A 17,912-nucleotide genomic window follows, 5' to 3' on the forward strand; every position below is an offset into this window, starting at 1 on the left:
AGGCCGGGGGCAGGGGGTGTCCAGAAAGAACATGATTATCAGCAAAAAGCAACAGGATAGGAAAGATCTTTTCAATTTCTTTTTCTAGTTGAACGTGTCATGTGCATCCCATTTCTGTCTGCTAATCTCGCCCCTTCCCAATACTTAGAAGATACTTCTGTCCTGTTTCTCCATCTCTGTGTTAAACCTGGAGTTGATCATCAGAGCACGGCCTCCGTGCTGGCCGCCAACAGGGATGTACCGGGGTGGAGAACTTGATGAACCCCAAATTCCCTTTGCTCCACTGTTTCAGCGAGGCACCCCAGCTCTGCTTTCCATTTCGGCAGCTGGGGAGTCAGAGTGGACACGGCGGGGGTGGTGGGGGCAGACACACAGTAGGCCCTTGTCTCGTGAGCATGAGCGGGATCCCTTCCTCCCCACCCCAACCTCCTCCCGCCTCCTTGGGGAGGTCGCGCTGGCTTGCAGACTTGGCTCCGCTCCATCTTGCACGGCTCTCTTCCCTGGAGCCCGAGCGGAATGTTTTCTCTTCCCTCCTCCTCCTCCTCTTCCTGTGCACTGTCTGTGGGACTCCTCCGGTGTCCCGGGCTCCCCCAGGGCAGCCCGAGCCCTCTCCCCGCCCAGCTCCTGCCCCAGAGCCCACCAGGCTGTTTCCAATTTGGACACGATGCATCTTGCCCCTTCAGATCACAGCCGCCTCTTTGATGGAACTAATGATGATCTAGGACTCCGGGGCCCCAGACCTCCCCAAACTGAGATAAATCCTGCCTCCGCGCAGACAAGGGGCCTCCGACCCTGCATCTGATCCCCCTCCTCCAGGCTACACTGGAAGGGGAGACGTCTCTGGAAGATGCTGTGAAGGCTGTGGCTGACCCAGGGAGACAGGAAGACAGGGATTTGTCCAGGGCTCCAGCAGAGGGTACTAACACCCACTGGGGGTGCAGGGAAGGGGGGGTGGGCAAGCTTGCAAAGGGTCAGCTGGGCACACCTCATCCCAGCAAGACTCAGAGCCACAGGCTGGGGCAGGAGGGAAATCCCGTAGATGGGTGTTCAGTTCCCCAACCATTCCTGACAGCTTCTTTGCACTGCTGGGGACACTAGGAAGAATGACACCCCACTTCTTGCACCCACAGACTCACAGTGAGGGGGAGAGACTCACAAACAGACTGTGTGCTGGAGTGGCAACAGTGGAAGTCCAGGGGCTGAGGGAACCTGACCCAGCCTGGGGAGCCTGGAAAGCTTCCTGGAGGAGGCAGCTCTGAGCTGGGCCTTGGGCAAATGCCATCCTGGGCGGGTGATGTGCCCTGCCCATAGAAAATTGAAAATAGTAAAAGCTATCTAAAACCCTAAATCATACAACTTTTACACATGTGAAGAATGAAAGAGTTCTTTCTAGATTTTCTGATCCGAAAATGATGGCTTTTTAAAAAATAGAACTGCAACATCAATTTATTAGGTGGCTGCCAGTTAAATTGTCAAATGATGAATTTACTATACCATTTATGGAATCACATGTACTAACAGAATTTACATTGAGGCTTAGCAGTGGTGGACATATACGAAGAGAAGAGTTGATCATCTCAGCATATTTGAGGGCAAGGAAAATACAGGAAACTTTTTTTTCCTCTCTTTGTTTTGTTTTGTTTTTTTTTTTAAGACCTGCTGGTGCCTTATGCAAAAGTTCAGGTGTTACCTGTTAGTCGCTGAGTGGAAATTGGGCAGAGAATGTGAATGAATATATGAGCTCCTGGTGGGGGGCGGGTGTGGGGAGGCATTCCACAGAAGGGTGTAAGAACGTGCAACGTGGGGGGTGTTAGGGCCAGGGGGCAGTGGAGGTGTGCTCAGGCTGGAGGTGGCACCCAGGGTGGGGGGTGGGGTAATCTTTTTTTAACCACTCTGCTTATGGGGGATCTTAGTTCCCAGACCAGGGGTCGAACCCACTGCCCAGAAGTGAAAAGCGGTGCAAGTCCTAACCATTAGACTGCCAGGGAATTCCCTTGCTGTTACAACTCTATGAGTTTCTCTGAACCCAGAGTGATTCCTGGACAGGGGATATATCAGCTCTACTGCTCCGAGCAGGCAGAGGCAGGAGCTGGTACCCATTTGTGTAAGGGACCACAGCAGAGCAGGCCCATGAAGCCACACTGAGAGACTGGTTTTACCGAGAAGGATGAGGAACCACTGTCAGTGAGCAAGTTGGGGCCCTCGCCAGGCACCCCAGAAAATCCTCTCCGGACACTGGGACTGCTGGCACACCTCCCACCCACCCTGCTCCCTGATTTTGTCCAAGAATACTTATTTCTGGAGCAGCAGCCCCCAGCCAGCACCCCAACTTCCCAGCACCCCCAACCCTGGGCCTCTGCCATTTTCACCTTTCACTTCCTCCTCTTTCACCCCCTGCTGCTGGCTGCCCAGATTCCACCTCAAATGTATTCATTTTAAAACTTAAGCTCAATCCAGGGTTAACGAAAGCACTTTGGGCTCTCTGGGGGTGTAACCAAGCTGAACGTGGACTCATTAACCCAGCAAAGGGCTCCGCTCAAACCACTGTAGTTTAGCATCAAAAACACACGTGATCCTCAGGTGGGGAGGCAGGTGCTCAGCTCCCCAGCCAGCTCTTCCCTTTGGGGGGCAAACTCCAAACAGATTCAGTGCTTCTGTCCCGGGCCTGCCTCTCAGCTGTCTGCTTGGGTGACTTCAGAGAGCCAGGGCCCTGACGCTACCTACCCCACTTGGAGGACCCAATTTTTTGAGCCCTGTAGCTTCTTAGAAGGGGCTTCCCAGGTGGCTCAGTGGTAAAAAATCCACCTGTCAACGCAGGAGACACAGGGGACGCAAGAGACGCCGGCTCAAGCCCAGGGTCTGGAAGATCCCCTGGATTAGGAAATGGCAACCCACTCCAGCATTCTTGCCTGGAAAACTCCATGGACAGAGGAGCCTGGCAGATGACAGTCCATGGGGTCACAAAGAGTCAGACACAACTGAGTGACTGAGCATGCAGCTTCTTAGGAAAGGCTCTGAGAAAGATTTCCTCCAGGCTGGGGGTGACCCTTTGCAGGGGCTGGAGGAAGGGATGCAGGTGATGGGGGCAGGGGAAGAGTTCTGTCAGGAGCTGAGCCTTCCTGGCACAGCCCTGCCGCTCTGAGCTGCTTCTGTCTGGAATCCCACCCTGGATGCCCCTCGAGCCTTCCCAGATAAGGGGCGTGTGGCTCCAGTCTCCTCTGGACAGGGATCCCTGAGGGCAAAGGCTGATCTTGCTTGTGTTTGAGGCCAGCACTCTGCTCGAGGGCCTGTGAATACAGTTGGTGCCTAATAAATGTTTGCAGCATGGAACGCTGGGCCCAGCACACCCTCTGTTCAGCCATCCATCAGACAGCCATATCTCCTGGACAGTGGGCTGCAAGGGAGGCGGGGAGGGGGGGGCGCGGGTGGGAAGCAGGGGAGGGGGAGGGTGCTGGGTTCTGCAGAGGCCTCACTGTGGGCAGTCAGGGGTCGTCCTGCCGGCCGGGCTAGGTCAGACACGGACTTCGACCTTGGCTTTGCAGAAGGCGCCCGGACAGTGGCTTCTCGCCTGGGGCGGGAGCTCCGCACCCAGAGGAGGAGGAGGCGTCTGCAGTCCTGTGCCCATCACCTGAGCTGCACCGGGCGGGCGGGGAGGATAACAATTATTGGGAGAGGTTAAAAAAAAAAAAATCATTATCAAATAACTACAGCTTGAAAAAGTTGGCGGGCGGGACGGAAAACGCGGCCTGGATCGCGCGGTGGCCGCCTCCGCTCCAGGCGCGCCGCGCCGCGCCGCGGTAGCCAAAAATGCGAGGAGAACATCTGTAACGCATTTAAGGGATGTTCACCTTTGAGACCGCGCCGCTGGATGGAGGCGGTGAGTTCACGCGAAAGGAAAAACTCTTTAAGAGGGTTTCCCTTAGGGGACCTGCCTGGCGGGGCAGAGCAGGACTGCACGGCGGGGTGGGGGTGGGGTGGAGGGCTGGGGGTGGGGGTGGGGAGGGCCTGGGACCACCTCTTTGAGCCTCAGTTTCCCCCAGTCTGTACCACAGATGGTTGCGTTTTTTGGTTTTTTTTTTTAAAGGGCCCTTCCAGTGGGGACATTCGGAGAGTCCCCTTTTAGTCACCTGTGATCCTGTGAGTGTCGCTGGTGGAAGGAGAAGGACCAGGCTTTGGGTGGGGACTGGGCGGGGCCCCCATCGCCTCCTGCGGGTTGCCAGGCCCCTGTCATTGCATTCCCTCCACATTCCAGAGCCCAGGACGTCTTCTGGGTGAGCGTTTCTCTCCTGAGCGAGGCCAAACCCGCCTTCCTGAACAGTCTCCGCTCTGTCCCTGCAGGGGAGAGCAGCGGACCCTCCGTTCTCAGTGGGAGAGGTGACCTTGTCCCGCCAGGCTTCCTATCTCTGGCTAGTCTCACCTCTTAGGTCTTCATCACAGCCCTCCCTCCCTCAGGCCTTGGCTCCCCTAAAGCCCCCTAGCCCTGATCCCCACCACTCATCAACTTCCCCCTGGGGATTTGCATCTCAGGGTGGTCAGCCCCAGCCCCTCCCCCAGTCACTTTGCAGGTGGGCCAACCTCTGAGCTTTTCAAAGTTAGAGGGGAGGCTGGGGAGGCGCAGGAGTGAAGTGCAGGGACTCTTCCCTGGGGACTGCCCCCCCCCCCCACAGGAAGCCCACTCGCCCAAGAGAGGCTTAGCTGGGACAAGCCCATGGTCCCAGGATTTCTATCCACAGCACTATGTCCCTCCCAGCCTCTGCTCAGCAGGAGACAGAAAGCACTGGAAACCGTATTGCTAGGTGCAGTCAGAAGCACAGACCGTCCCTTTGCACAGGCTGATCAAGTGCTCCTTGAAAAATGCTTCAGAGGGTAGCTTTTGTGTGATATGTATTTTCTAAGAGTAAACATAAATCGGGGGGCGGAGGGCGGTGAGGGCAGAGGGGTGGAAGCAGAGCAAGAATTTGAACTCAGGCTATTTGGCCCCAGAGTCTGTGCTCTTAGCTCTGAGCTGGACTATGAACCTAGTGAAAGTGAAGTGTTAGTCATTCAGTCGTGTCCAACTCTTTTGCGACCCCATCACTGTAGCCCACCAGACTCCTCTGTCCATGGAAATCTCCAGGCAAGAATACTAGAGTGGGTTGCCATACCCTCCTCCAGGGATCAAACTCGAGTCTCCTGCACTGTAGGCACCAGGGAATCTAGAAATGCTCAAAAAACGTTTGTTTGGGAAGGCGGATGAGTGGCTTCAGAAACTTTCAAACAAGTCAGTTTTCCTTCCACTCCCTGAGGCCTTGGTGTCCCCATCTTACCCACGGTCCTGGGCATTTGCGGTCCCCACGTGTGTCTTCACAGTGGGGTTTGTGAGGACCAGTTTCTGCATTTTCAGCTGTCTCTCCGTCCCTTGCTTGTCTCTGTCCTCCCTCAATCACCTCCCGGGTAGCACTTCCCTGCCTGGTTGTGCACATGTGTTTGTGCATGCGTGTGTGTGCGTGTGTGTTGGGGGGGGCAGGGGCAGCCAGGCAGCAGAGGCACTGAAGTCGGCCACCTGGAGCTCTCACACCGTCTCCCTCCTCGGGCGTTGTGTTTTTATTTACACCTCACCTGCTACATGGCCGTGATCTGTGGCAACATCTGAGAAATTCCATGATTCTCTTAGGCACTGCCTTCTTTCCAGAATCCCAGAATTCTAGAGTGGTCACGCTGTTGCAATTCCATCTGGGCCCTTCCCCTGAGTTTTTGCTACCTGAACTAAAGTCCAGACTCCAGGGGTCTGGTTCCATGAGCTCTCCCTGGCAGAAGGAATCTGTTTCAAGATAACAAGTAAAAAAAATCTCCTTTTCCATCCCTGGTCAGAGTCTGGCCAACCCAGTCCGAGGCCCTGCCTCCGTCTCTGGTGTAGGGGAGTTTCTTCCAGTTGGACCCGACTCAGCTCTACCCCTCTCTTCACTCATCGCTTCTGTTTCTTACACGGCTCAGACACTGCACAGGTTGGGAGAGCTGAACAGAGGTTCAGGGTTAGCCAGATCTGGGTCAACCTTGAACGTGGACCCTGGACAGGCCCTGAGGGCTATTTCAGGGGGCTTGGGAGCTGGCTGACCTCCAGTGATCAGGGATCCAGACCCTAGCCTCCCTGGGTGAGAGGCAGAGTAATGTTTGGTCAGGAAGTGGTGTATCTTAGGTGGGTGGGCATCTGGGGACAGGAGCTGATAGGAGGAAGGGCGGGCAGCCTGGCAGTGCTGAGTGAGGCTGAGGAAGGGCTCTGGTGTCTGGGAGAGATGAGGATGGCTAGGTGTGGATGCGGCCCCAGACCACCAAGGGTTCTGTGCAGATTGATATGGACAAGGTGGAGCCCAGGAGAATGAAGGACACACATTAGACCTGGGCCATGGGGTCCGATGGAGCTCCCAGTCCCTGGCAGCAGGAGGTCTTTACCCAAGGAAGTAGGAGGCTTAAGTTTCTGTAGCCAATTTCTCACTTTGCTTTGTCACAAAGAACCCAGAGTTCCTAATTCACAGACCATAACAAGTCCCTGAGCTCAGGAGACCCAGTGCATCTTAGTTATCTACTTGGTGGATTTTTTTCTTTTCTTTTTTTTTTTTTTTTGCAGCTCCCTGCCTCTTCCCCATAGCCAGAGGAGTTCAGGACAGGCCAACTCACTTCCACTCGCCCAAGTCAACCCCGTGTGGAAGACGGAGCCTGACATGGCAGGGCAGCTGGATGGGGCTTTGGTCCTTGACTGCATGGGCCCTGGCGTGTCCCTTCCAACGTGGACCCTGCAGCCATGCAGGTGACTGAGGGGACTTGCTTGGCTCCGCCTTGCTTGTCCCAAGAGGCTGGTTCTGGCACCAACTGTCACTGAATAGTAAACAACCAGCACCAAAAACCCCCTAAGAAGTTTAAGATAAGAGACACCCCTTCGGGGAAGGAAGAACAAAACCTAACAGGAAGCCAAGTGGGTAAACCGTTACTGGTGTCGATGTGAGGGTTGCATCTCTCTGTCCCAGGCTGGAGACGCTGTGCTTTCGGCTCTCTGGCCTGGGATGGGGGCGTCACAGAGGGGGGATTGAGGTACACCTGCCAGGGGGCGGGGCTGGGGAGCGGAGTGACTGTCATGTCATCTCCTCCCGTGATGCTCTGGGTCCTGCCCAGGTCCCTCCAAGTGGCACGTGAAGGCAGAGAGACTGGGAGCAGGGGCCCCGAAGCCAGACAGGTCACTGTGTGGTTGCTGAGTGTCCTTGGGAAGTCAGTGACCCTCCGGAGTCCCCTGACCTTTCTGAATGTACCCCCTCAACCATGTCATGGGGGTGCTGAGGGGACTCACCACGATAACTCAGGCTGAGAGGCTAGTTTGGTGCCTGCCAAATGGTGAGCACCATGGCTCAGCAAGGCTTGAGGAAAGGCTGAGTGGTGCACTTTGCAGACCTGGAGCTGGGTGAGGAAAAAAAAAAATTCCTTAACCATCTGGAGCTGGGGCAAGTTTCCTAGAGAAGAAGCCCTCCACCCCCAGCCTGGACACCATCATCTCAGAGGAAAAGGAGAGAGAGAGAGAGAGGTCTTAATCAGAGCTTGAGAATTAGGAATCAAGCACTTTAAAATTTTTTATTATTTATTTCTATTTTATTTTTAAAATTTTATTTATCTTTTTGCCCCACCATGCGGGATGTGGAATCTTAACTCCCTGGCCAGGGATGGAACCCGTACCCCCTGCCATGGAAGCGCTGAGTCTTAACCACTGGACTGCCAGGGAAGTCCCAAATCAAGCACTTTTAACTGAACACACCAGACATTGGTTCGGCACCTAGTTATGTGCAGGGTGAGAGGGTGAAAAGATGCCAGGGTGTGTCCTCAGCCAGCACCATCTGGTGCGGGACCGGAAGTGGATGCTCTCATACAGGCTGTGATGTGGGGTGGGGTGGTGGGCATGGAGAAAAGAGAGGGCCACGCGTTCAGGTGGGGAATGTCCAAGAAAGGAGGGGAAAGGGATCTAGGCCTTGGGAGGCAGCAGGGAGGGAGCAGGGAGGAGAGGACATTCTAGGTGCAGGGGTGCTCTGCGAGGGGCTCCGAGAAGCACGGGAGGAGGGAGGGGAGGAGGGAGAAAGGAGGAGGGTCCCCAGGGCCCGGACTCGGTCACTGAGTTCCCTGCCTTAACCAGGCACCCTCCCCAGGAGGTGGAGGGGTAGACGGTGGCCCATGACTCACTCTGCCCAGCTAGGCCTGGACAGCTGTGCAAATAGACTGAGGAAGGGGCTCCCAGGCCACACCACCCTGCCTCCCTCTCTCTTCCTCTCCAGGGGCTGCTCCACGCCACCTCGATCCCCCTTGCCTGCGCCAATGCCTGTTCTCTCCCTGAGACTGCAGGAATGTCAGTGGAAGTCCTCAGTGGCCCTGGAGTTCTCCTGGACCTTCAAGGAGGAGGAGCAAGATGTGAGGTCTCTCTACATGGAGAATCTCACCTCCTAGGTCCTCTAAGCATGACTCCAAGGTTCAGGCCCCTAGTAACAGCACCCACATGCCCATCTGGCCCCCATCTGGCCCCTCTGGTGGTTCATCCACCCTCTGACCCACTGGCACTCAGCGCTGAGCCAGACCACACAGCTTGCAGCCGCAACACCTCTTCCTATCTAACTCCAGGAATGTTGCTGCTGGTCGTGTTAGTCACTCAGTCATCTCTGATTGCGACTCCATGGGCTGTAGCCCACTAGGCTCCTCTGTCCATGGGATTCTCCAGGCAAGAATACTGGAGTGGGTTGCCATTCCCTTCTCCAGGGCATCTTACCCACCCAGGAATCGAACCCAGGTCTCCTGCATTGTAGATGGGTTCTTTACCGTCTGAGCTATCAGGGAAGCTCAGGGGTCAGGGCCCAATTCCCTGTGTCCTGATCTCAATTGTTACTCTTTCCCCTCTCAGGAAATATCACCACTGGGAATTCCCTGGTGGTCCAGTGGGTAGGACTTGCTGCTTTCACTGCCAAGTGCAATATCTGGTTGGTGCAATATCTGGTTGGGGAACTCAGATCTTTCGATCCATGTGTTTGTAGCCACATTTTAAAAATGAAATAGTGCCACCCTCTACCGAGTTGCTCTGGCCAGAAACTTGGGGTTGATATCTGGGGTCCTGACGCCTCCAACTCCTACCCCTTTTTGCTCTAACTTGACATTACACTGTGTAAGTTTCAGCTCCAAGATGTACCTCATCCACTGGTCGCCATCTCCACGGCCACCACCCCGGTCTCCTCTGCCGTCCTCTACTGCCTGCATGTTGGAACAGTCACAGTCCCTCTACCTGCCATCCCTCTGTCCTTCACATAGCAGCCCGAGTAGTTAAAAACTTGTCAATCAAAAAAAAAAAAATTGTCGATCAGATCATGTTTCTCTCTGCTGAGAACATGGAGGGGAGAAGGCTTGTGTAGGGAACCAGTGAGGGTAGTGAGGGTGGGCTGGGAAGGTCAGAGTTTGTGTTTCCCTGAAAAGAGCCCTGGGCTAGAAGGCTGAGAGCCTGGCTTCCTTCCGAGAGTTATAGCCTTTCTCTGAGCCTCAGTTCCCCCATCTGTAAAATGGGCATAAGTGGTCCTCCCCTCCAAGGGTTGGTTTGAGGACAAAGTGAATCAAAATGTGTGTGCTCAGGCCTGGGCCAGTGGTGGGCCCCTCACCAGGGCTGGATGTGAGCACCCGGATCTGTCTTGAATCCCCCTGCAGAAAGTGGAATAGAAGTCTGTTTTCCTGGCCAAGGTTTCTCTGCCTGTTTGGGCAGGGTTTCCTTCCCTGGTGTTTCTGATGAAGTTTTACAGGTCACAGGATTTCCACTGCCGAACTGGCGATGACTCGGGCTCTCACCAGACCCTTTCTGAGAGCAGGGCCCCTATCCTGCCTCTTCTTCTTTTTTTAAAAAATATTTGTTTATTTATTTGGCTGTGTGGGGTCTTCATCTTGGCATGTTGGATCATTGGTTGTGCCATGCAGACTCTTAGTTTGGGGTCTAGTTCCCTGGCCAGGGATTGAACCCGGGCCCTCCTGCCTTGGGAGCTCGGAGTCTTAGCCACTGGACCACCAGTGAAGTCCCCTGCAGCTCCTTCTTGCTGCCGTTTGTTCCAGCTCCATTGTTGGGGGGCACAGAGGCTTAGGAATGCAGAGTGGAACCAACAAGGAAAGTGGCACAGAACCCTCTCATCCCGCCCCCACCTCCAGTCTGACCAGCTGACTCCCCACTGCCTATAACTCTGGCCCAGTTTATTCAACCGAAGAAAAACACGGAGAACTCGGCCTCCCTGATATGAGGGTGAGATGTATATAGGTCAGGGGCGAAGGGAGTGCCCGGGAGAGGGAATAGCCAGGAAGAATGTTCAGAGGCTCTTCCTGTTTTGCTCCTACTACCCCCCGCCCCGTCCCCTTCTGTCAGCACCATCGCCCAGCATCCTCCCCACCTCTACAAGGGCTCAGAAGAAGGATCCAGAATGCCCGTGCTTATCACAGAGGAAGCCAACAGATCCTATGGGGACGGCAGAACCCTTCCCCAAGCCCTGATCCAGAGAGCCTGTCACTGCGTGAATTCCTGCAGTGTGATCACATCACTGAGTCCCCACTTCCCTACCTGGCAGGAAATGACTGTCCTGCCCAGCCTTGTGGGGTGACATAAAATCCATGCCTGTGTCTGCCTCATCCTACATCAGACCGCCCTTAAGGGGTGGGCTGGAGATTGCAGCCCCCCTCTTCCTCTGCTTGATGGAGAGGGGAGTGAATGGTGGACGTGGTCCCCAAAAGCAGTGACATGCCAAGTGGGGGACCCTGGGTGCAGGCGTTGAAGGAGTGCCTCATCTGTAGAGAATTTAGTCCCAACAACAAAAGTGACTCAGTCGGCTTGCTCTGTTATCACCGCAGGTCGGCAGTTCTGAACAACGTCGGGGATAAAACGCTCCTTTGCACCAGAACAGCCGGTGCCCACCGTCCACCTCTTGCTGTCTCTCAGGGGAGCAGACCCCTGGGCGCCTGGCAAGTGACTCTTCCTGCTCAGTGCTGGCCCTCTTTTCTGACTGATCTGGCACGAGGAGGAAATGAACTTGGAGAGGTCAGAGGGCATAAAGAGGTCAAAGTGGCAGGTCAGAAGTCAAGACCTTTCTCCGCTTATCACTCTCCAGGGCCTTCCCCTAATGATCCAAGAGAGAGGTGCAGGGCCCAGGCTGTGCAGGACCCTGTCCATCAAGGCAAGGAGTTTGGATTTTATTATCCTCACGGCAAGAAGCCCTTGGAGGGTTCCAGGCACAGAAGGGCTGTGATCTGATCTGTGTTTGGGGAGAATGGGAAAATTTAGGAAGCTGAACGTGAGAATGGGCTTCATGGAGAGTTTAAAACAACATTCGTTCGTCCTGTCTACAAGGCTTTTGACATTTTTTTCCCTCTTGTTTTTGTTTTTGGCTGCTCTGGGTCTTTGTGGCTGTGCACAGGTTTTCTCTAGTTGTGGCGAGCGGGGGCTCCTCTCTAGTTCCTACATTTGGGCTTCTCATTGTAGTGGCTTCACTTGCTGTGGAGCACGGGCTCTAGATCACAGGCTCAGTAGTTGTGGCTCATGGGCTTAGTTGCCTCTCGGCATGTGGAATCTTCCTGGGCCAAGAGTTGAACCCGTGACCCCTGCATTGGCAGACAGATTCTTAACCACTGGACCACCAGGGAAGTCCTACGAGGCTTTTTGAATCACTGCCATGGGCCAGGCTCTGGGCCAGCTGTGGTGGGTGTCAGTAAGGGTGAAGCAGACAGGCCTCTGCCCTCAGGGGGTGCACAGCCTGGGTGGGGAGACAGACATTAAAAATCTCACCGACATTAACATGCGGACCAGAGTCAGAAAGATGTGCAGGAGTCATGGGGCATCCGAGAAGGCTTCCGTAAAGTCTCTTTAGCAGGAGACTCAAGACAGAGTGAATTAACTATTAGGTTGTCCAGCGGCCTGGAGGGAAGAGGGGACAGGGGAATTGGAGGAGCTGAAATAAGGCCAGGAAATGAGGAGACTGTGGTGGCCATGAGCTGGGAAGTCCCCGAGCTGGCAGGGTTTCCAGAAGACACACCAGGCCAAATTCAGGAACCTTGTCTTTATCCTGGGAGGGGCTTTAACCCAAGGAAGGGGTCCTGATTTGAGTTGTGTTTTCTGTTTGTTTTAGATATAATGACCTATAACACTGGGTTGGTTTCAGGTGTACAATATAGTAATTTGATATTTGTATATATTGCAATGTAATCATCAAGAGAAGACTAGTTAACCTCCATCACCACTTAGTTACAAAATTTTTTTTCTTGGGATGAAAACTTTGTTTGGCCTCTCTGCATGGTATGTGGGATCTTAGTGCCCTGACCAGGGACTGAACCCACACCCCCTGCAGTGGAAGCACAGAGTCTCAACTACTGGACCACCAGGGAAGTCTTGGGATGAAAACTTTTAAGACCTATTCTCTTAGCATCTTCCAAATGTATGATTAACAATAGTCCCTACACTGTATATCCCATCCCCCAAATTTATTTATTTTATGGCTGGAAGTTTATACTTTTTAACTCCCATCTCCCACTTCTCTCACTTCTCGTGGTGTTGTGTTTTACAATATTACCCAAACAAGAGCAACAGAGCCAAAGCCAGAGAACCCAGCACTGGCCTGGCCCGGCCTCAATCACCCACCAGGAGTCACTGACCCAGCGAGTGGAGAGTTAGACTGCCAGGCTCCGAGTGGCACAGCCGTGGCGGCGGCGGGGAAGGTATGGCCCCGGGCGGCGTGTGGTTAGTCGGGCAGGTTCATGTGTGCACAGCCCCCCGTGGGCCCTGGGGTGTGGCCCAGCCCTCCGGCGTGAAGGCGCCAAGAAATATGAGTTGTTCCTTTTATAGTCTCGGTGACCGCAGCCTTTGGCCTTGATAAGTAGATGATGTTGATTCATGACCTCGGACTTCTAGTCACAAAACCACAGTCTGGCTCAGGATATTTCACCAGGGAGGGGAGAGATAGCTGATCAAAATGCACCTGTGACTCTCTCTAGTCTAGGATGGGAATTTGGGGTGGTGTTTTTCTGGGGGAGGAGGGGATCTTAGTTCCCTGACCAGGAATAGAACCCTCGCCTCCTGCTGTGGAAGTCTTAGCCACTGGACCACCAGGGAAGTCCTTTGAATCTCCTTAGTCTGAATCGTGAGAAACTCTGTCCAGTTGGTGCTGGCTTGGCTCGGCCTGAGAGTGCTGTTTTTCTGCTTGGCTTGTTGGGAGCAAGTAACCTTTGCAGAGAAAGAGCGGCTGCTGGAGGCAGGAGTGGAGCTGGCTGGGCTGAGCGGGTATGTGGAGGCCTCTTCCTCCCCTGAGGCTGCAAGAGGGTTGCTGCTATTGTGCGTGTGTTTTATTTTTATTCTTCAAATACTTTTATTTATTTATTTATTCTTGGCTATGCCGGGTCTTTGTCGCTGTGCGGGCTTCTCTCTGGCTGCAGAGGGCAGGGCTTACTTTCTGGTTGCGGTGTGGGTCTTCTCGTTGGCTCCTCTTGTTGAGGAGCACAGACTCGAGGGTGTACTGGGTTTGATAGTTGTGGCTTCCGGGCTCTAGAGCACAGACAGGTTCACTAGTTGTGGTGCATGGGCTGAGTTGCTCCTTGGCAGGTGGGCTCTTCCTGGCTCAGGGATCGAACCCGTGTCTCTTGTATTGGCAGGCAGATTCTTTACCCCTGAGCCCTCAGGGAAGCCTTGTGTGTGTGTTTTAAATAACAGCTTTATTGGGATATAGTTCACATGCCATGCAATCCACATTCCACAGGGCAGCGAAAAGTCTGGGTGCCACAACTACAGAGCCCATGCGCCACAAGCACTGAAGCCCTTGGGCCCTAGAGCCTGTGCTCTGCAATGAGGAAAGCCGCCTCAATGAGAAGCCCTCACACCACAGTTAGAGTGTAGCCCCCCTGATCCCCTCGACTAGAGAAAGCCGGCATGCCTCAATGAAGAGCAGGTGTAGCCAAAAATAAAATAATATTAAAGAAAAAAGAAAAAAATCCCCCAAATGGGTTATTCATCTTTTTATTATTGAGTTGGAAGGAATTTTTTCTTTTAATATATATATATCCTAGATACAAGTCCCTTATCTGGCACATGATCTACAGTGTATACAGCAGGTTATTTTGACCCCTGCAGACCATTTTCCATTGAGTGGATACCCTACTTTTCTTTTCCTTTTAGTGGAATTCCAACTAATACATGTAGAAAGAACGATGGACTTGAGAACCACCATCTGGCAAATACCACACTACAAATTTTTTCTGGCAAGAATCATGAATGGATGTTAAAATTGATGGACAAAAAAGTATATGAGAAACAGGATATTTAGAGTCTTAAAGTAGCCTCCCCACTGGACACTTATTAGTGGGAAAGGGAAAATAGCAACTTTACATTGGAGAAACTTGGCAGACATCTTAATCAAAAGTCAAAATTAATATCCGCAATATCAAAGACAAACACATCACGTGCCCCCTGATATGATGCAGTGACAAAGATACAACCTGCTTTTGTGGTATCTTTACCAAAAATGCCTACCCTGAAATTAATGGTGGAGAAGCATCAGAAAATGCCAATAGAGAGGCATTCTAGAAAACAAGCAGCCGGTACTGTTTAAACGTGTCAGGGTCATGAAAGACAAAGACGAGAAACTGTTTCTGATTCAAGAAGACTATGTATGGCCTCATGGCAACTAAAAGCAAAGTGATCCTCCATTGAATCCTGGATCAGAAAAAAGAGCAGGAGTGGGACCACCTGGGAAATTCAAGTAAGGGTTTTGATTAGGTCAGAATGTTTCCTGATTTTGATCATCGTATTGTGTAAGATGTTAATATTTAGACAGCCTGGATAGACTATACAGGAATTCTTCGTACTATGTTTGTAACTTTTTGGAAAGTCTGAAATACCTCAAAATGAAAAGTTAACAAAAACCACAGCAAAATTCTGCTTTTAAAACTCCTTTATTGGCCGTTGGCCTAAGGAGGGAGTTCCTTTAGCCAGACTGTCACCAGCCTTGAGATCTGGCTCCAGCCCACCTGGAGCATCAGGTCTGGCGCTCAGCAGCACACAGGGTGATGCTGCCCGTCATCCTTCGCTGTTACGGCAGGTCCCACCCCTACTCATCTTCCTCCCTTTTTTCCTTCTGAGAAGTACTGAGACTTGGCCCTTAACAGGAGATCACCTTCCAGGAACTCCCAGTCTGGTGATGGAGGCAGACACAGAATCTGACAACAACAGTGCAGAGTGAGCTGGGACTCAGTGGTGGATTCTGTCTCAGCTGCCTCCTCCGCGGGTGAAAATTTCAAGGCTGACTTTCCCATCACCTCGTTGGTGAAGCTTTGTGGCTCCTCCAAGTAGAGGGAGCTGCCCTCATCCATCCTCCCTGAGTCTGTACCGTGGGTCCCTTTTCAAAGCATCTCCCATCGGCTCTGCCCAGGAAGTCTTCTGAGGGGCTTCCGCGATCCTGGGGCTCCTTGATGTCTGGATCTGTGCTCCGTTCAATTCTGGATGCCCCTAAAGCAAGACGTTGTCAGGAACTAACTGTGTCTTCTGTGATGATGAGTCTGGTACCAGGGCAGTGGGATAAAAACCCTCATTTTGAGAAGTGAATCCTCCTGCTTCAGAAAATCGATTGGACTCTCTGGAGAACAGGACCCTGGGAGTTGGGCTGCTATGCTTGGACAGAGGCAGGATTGAGGGGTGGGAGGAGGAGGGGGAAAGGGGAGTGGCAGGGCAGAGATGGCAGACAGACATCTAGGGGGAGGGATTTTAACAGATTCCTATAATTACAAAGCAGATGCCTCTGCCTCTCCAACTGTCAGTAAACCTACTACCCACACAGATGCCTGGTGTGAGTGGGATTGGGGATGGAAGCTAAGGAAAAGGATTTCCACATCGGGGCGGCAGTGGTGGAGGACTAAGGTATCTTGAGCAAGGAGCCGAGACTGTCTCCAAACTGGTGTTCAATAGAAGCAGGGCTCTGGGTCAAGGACAACCGAGATGAAACCAGTCTTGTCCCCAACCCAAGACTCCACAGCCATCTTGGAAAGAAGTTCACATTCCTCCACGATCCAGGGGCTGTGGATCATTCTGGTGTAGCCTTGCAGGGGTCAGGATGACCCTCCTGGCTCCAGCTGGCAACACCAGTGCGTGAGTCTCTGGGGGCCACTGCAAGGAGGAGCAGAGACCCCTCGCGCTTTGACTCTTGCAGCCCAACTGGTGGTGGACACTGGCCTGGTTCCCTCTAAGAACTTCTTGGGAACTTCCCCTGCCTGGGTGTCGGGGGGAAAGCGTGATTCCAAAGAGATGCACCCTACTCAGTGCCTCTCAGGGAACCTCTCCTGCTGCCTCGTGCCTGGGCATCTGCATGACAAATGTCCCTGGCAAACAAACGGAGAGGTTGAAATGTCCAAGTTCAGATCAGTGTGGTAGAACGGGGGCCTTGAAGCCAGTCGGTGGCTCCAGATTTATTTCCTGGGAATTTTTCTTCCCCACTGGATTTGCTGAGAAAGCCACAGGGGATGAAGTGGCAGGCGTTGCCCCACCCTATACCCCCATTTTGCACAGGCACAAGCTGAGCCTGACTTGAGCAGGGGCGGTTCTGGCAGGGGTAGGTGTGGCCACCAAGCCCCAAGGCCACCCTGCCATCCCTCCTCTCTGGAGCCCAGAGACTGCTGGCTTCTCCCTAGGGTGAGCACGCTCACTGACACTCAGTCTTTCAGCAAACATTCCCTGATTGGCTCCTAACTGCCAGGACTGTGCTTGGTGCAGCGTCTCAGGGTGGACCAGACATGACCCCTGCCCGCAAGGGGTCACCATCTGGTAGAGAGACAGACATAGTGATGGGCAGTTACCATATGGTGTGGAAGGGCATTGGCAGCTGTCACCTAGGAGCGCCGTGGAGGCACCTGGCCCAGAAGGGGTAGGCTGGGTTCTTCCTGAAAAAGAAGATAAGAAGCTGAGTCTTAAAGGAGGAGGAGAAGGAGTTAGTGGAGGTGGGGGGTGGGAGGCAGAGGCATGGAGGGGAAAGCCACACCCGTAACCAGGGGCTGGCCTCAGAATCCCAGGGCACCCCACCACTCAGATCCTTGTCCTGGTCCCTCACAAGCCAGGGAGGGCCCAGCCTGGTGACCTTCGTTCCCTCCTGCCTCAGCTGCTGCCCCACACAAGGCCAGGCCTGCATGAGACTTCCTGGGGCATTTACTCCATCATTGTGAGTCTGGAATTTCAGACCCAGAAGCCAACTCCAGCTGGACGAGGCACACAAAGAATTTACCCAAGATCACCTCATAGCCCAGACTCCCCTGGAAAACAAGAGTATCAGAACCAGGATCCCACTGCAGATGGGAGTCAGGCCCCTGCAGATTCCCACACAATCACAGCTCTGCCCCTGGAAATGACACGAAAATCCACCTCTCTCCAGTTAGACTGGATTCCACAGGGAATCTACTTCCTGGGTCACCCTCTCCCACCCTGGGTCTAGTAGGTGTGTGAATGGTGGAGCCTACGTCATATGATTAAACCCTAGCTGCAAGGGAGGCGGGAAGATGGCTGGGTTTTGTGAAAGAAGATGGACAATCAGAAGGTGGGAGACTCCCCAGACATAGGAGGCACATTCAGGAGCACTGGGCAGGCAAAGGAATGGGCACTCTTTGACACTGACAGTGAGGCTCTGACTGGCAAGGGAACCCTGCTATCTGGCACGATCCAAGCACTAACATCATAGCCCAACCCAATGGCCTGCCTTGGGCCATCTGCTTCCTCATCTTCCATTTGTCCTTCTGTTCATTCATCCATTGGCCAGTCATTGATGACAGCTCCTGTGTCCCACCTCCATCAACCTTTCTTTTTCTTTGTTGTCATGGTGACCACTGTTGACCTGCCTTGGCAATCCAGGGGATGTGTGTGCACCAGAAAC

The 17,912-nt window shown here is 53.4% G+C and overlaps 1 long non-coding RNA gene across 2 annotated transcripts; it reads left to right on the plus strand.

Annotated features, from left to right (window-relative positions):
* The first annotated feature begins 3,686 nt into the window (after positions 1 to 3,686).
* LOC122701768 lies at positions 3,687 to 15,779 on the plus strand. 2 transcript variants are annotated; one of them, XR_006343119.1, is made up of 4 exons: positions 3,687 to 3,877; positions 6,605 to 6,784; positions 12,594 to 12,729; positions 14,180 to 15,779. It is a non-coding gene; the product is annotated as an uncharacterized LOC122701768 (long non-coding RNA). The 2 variants fall into 2 exon arrangements; XR_006343118.1 differs by lacking the exons at positions 12,594 to 12,729; positions 14,180 to 15,779 and adding an exon at positions 10,873 to 11,335 and having other exon boundaries at positions 6,605 to 6,949.
* Positions 15,780 to 17,912: the final 2,133 nt, after the last annotated feature.

This window comes from Cervus elaphus, chromosome 10, assembly GCF_910594005.1.
Source record: "Cervus elaphus chromosome 10, mCerEla1.1, whole genome shotgun sequence".
Classification (NCBI taxonomy): Eukaryota; Metazoa; Chordata; class Mammalia; order Artiodactyla; family Cervidae; genus Cervus; species Cervus elaphus.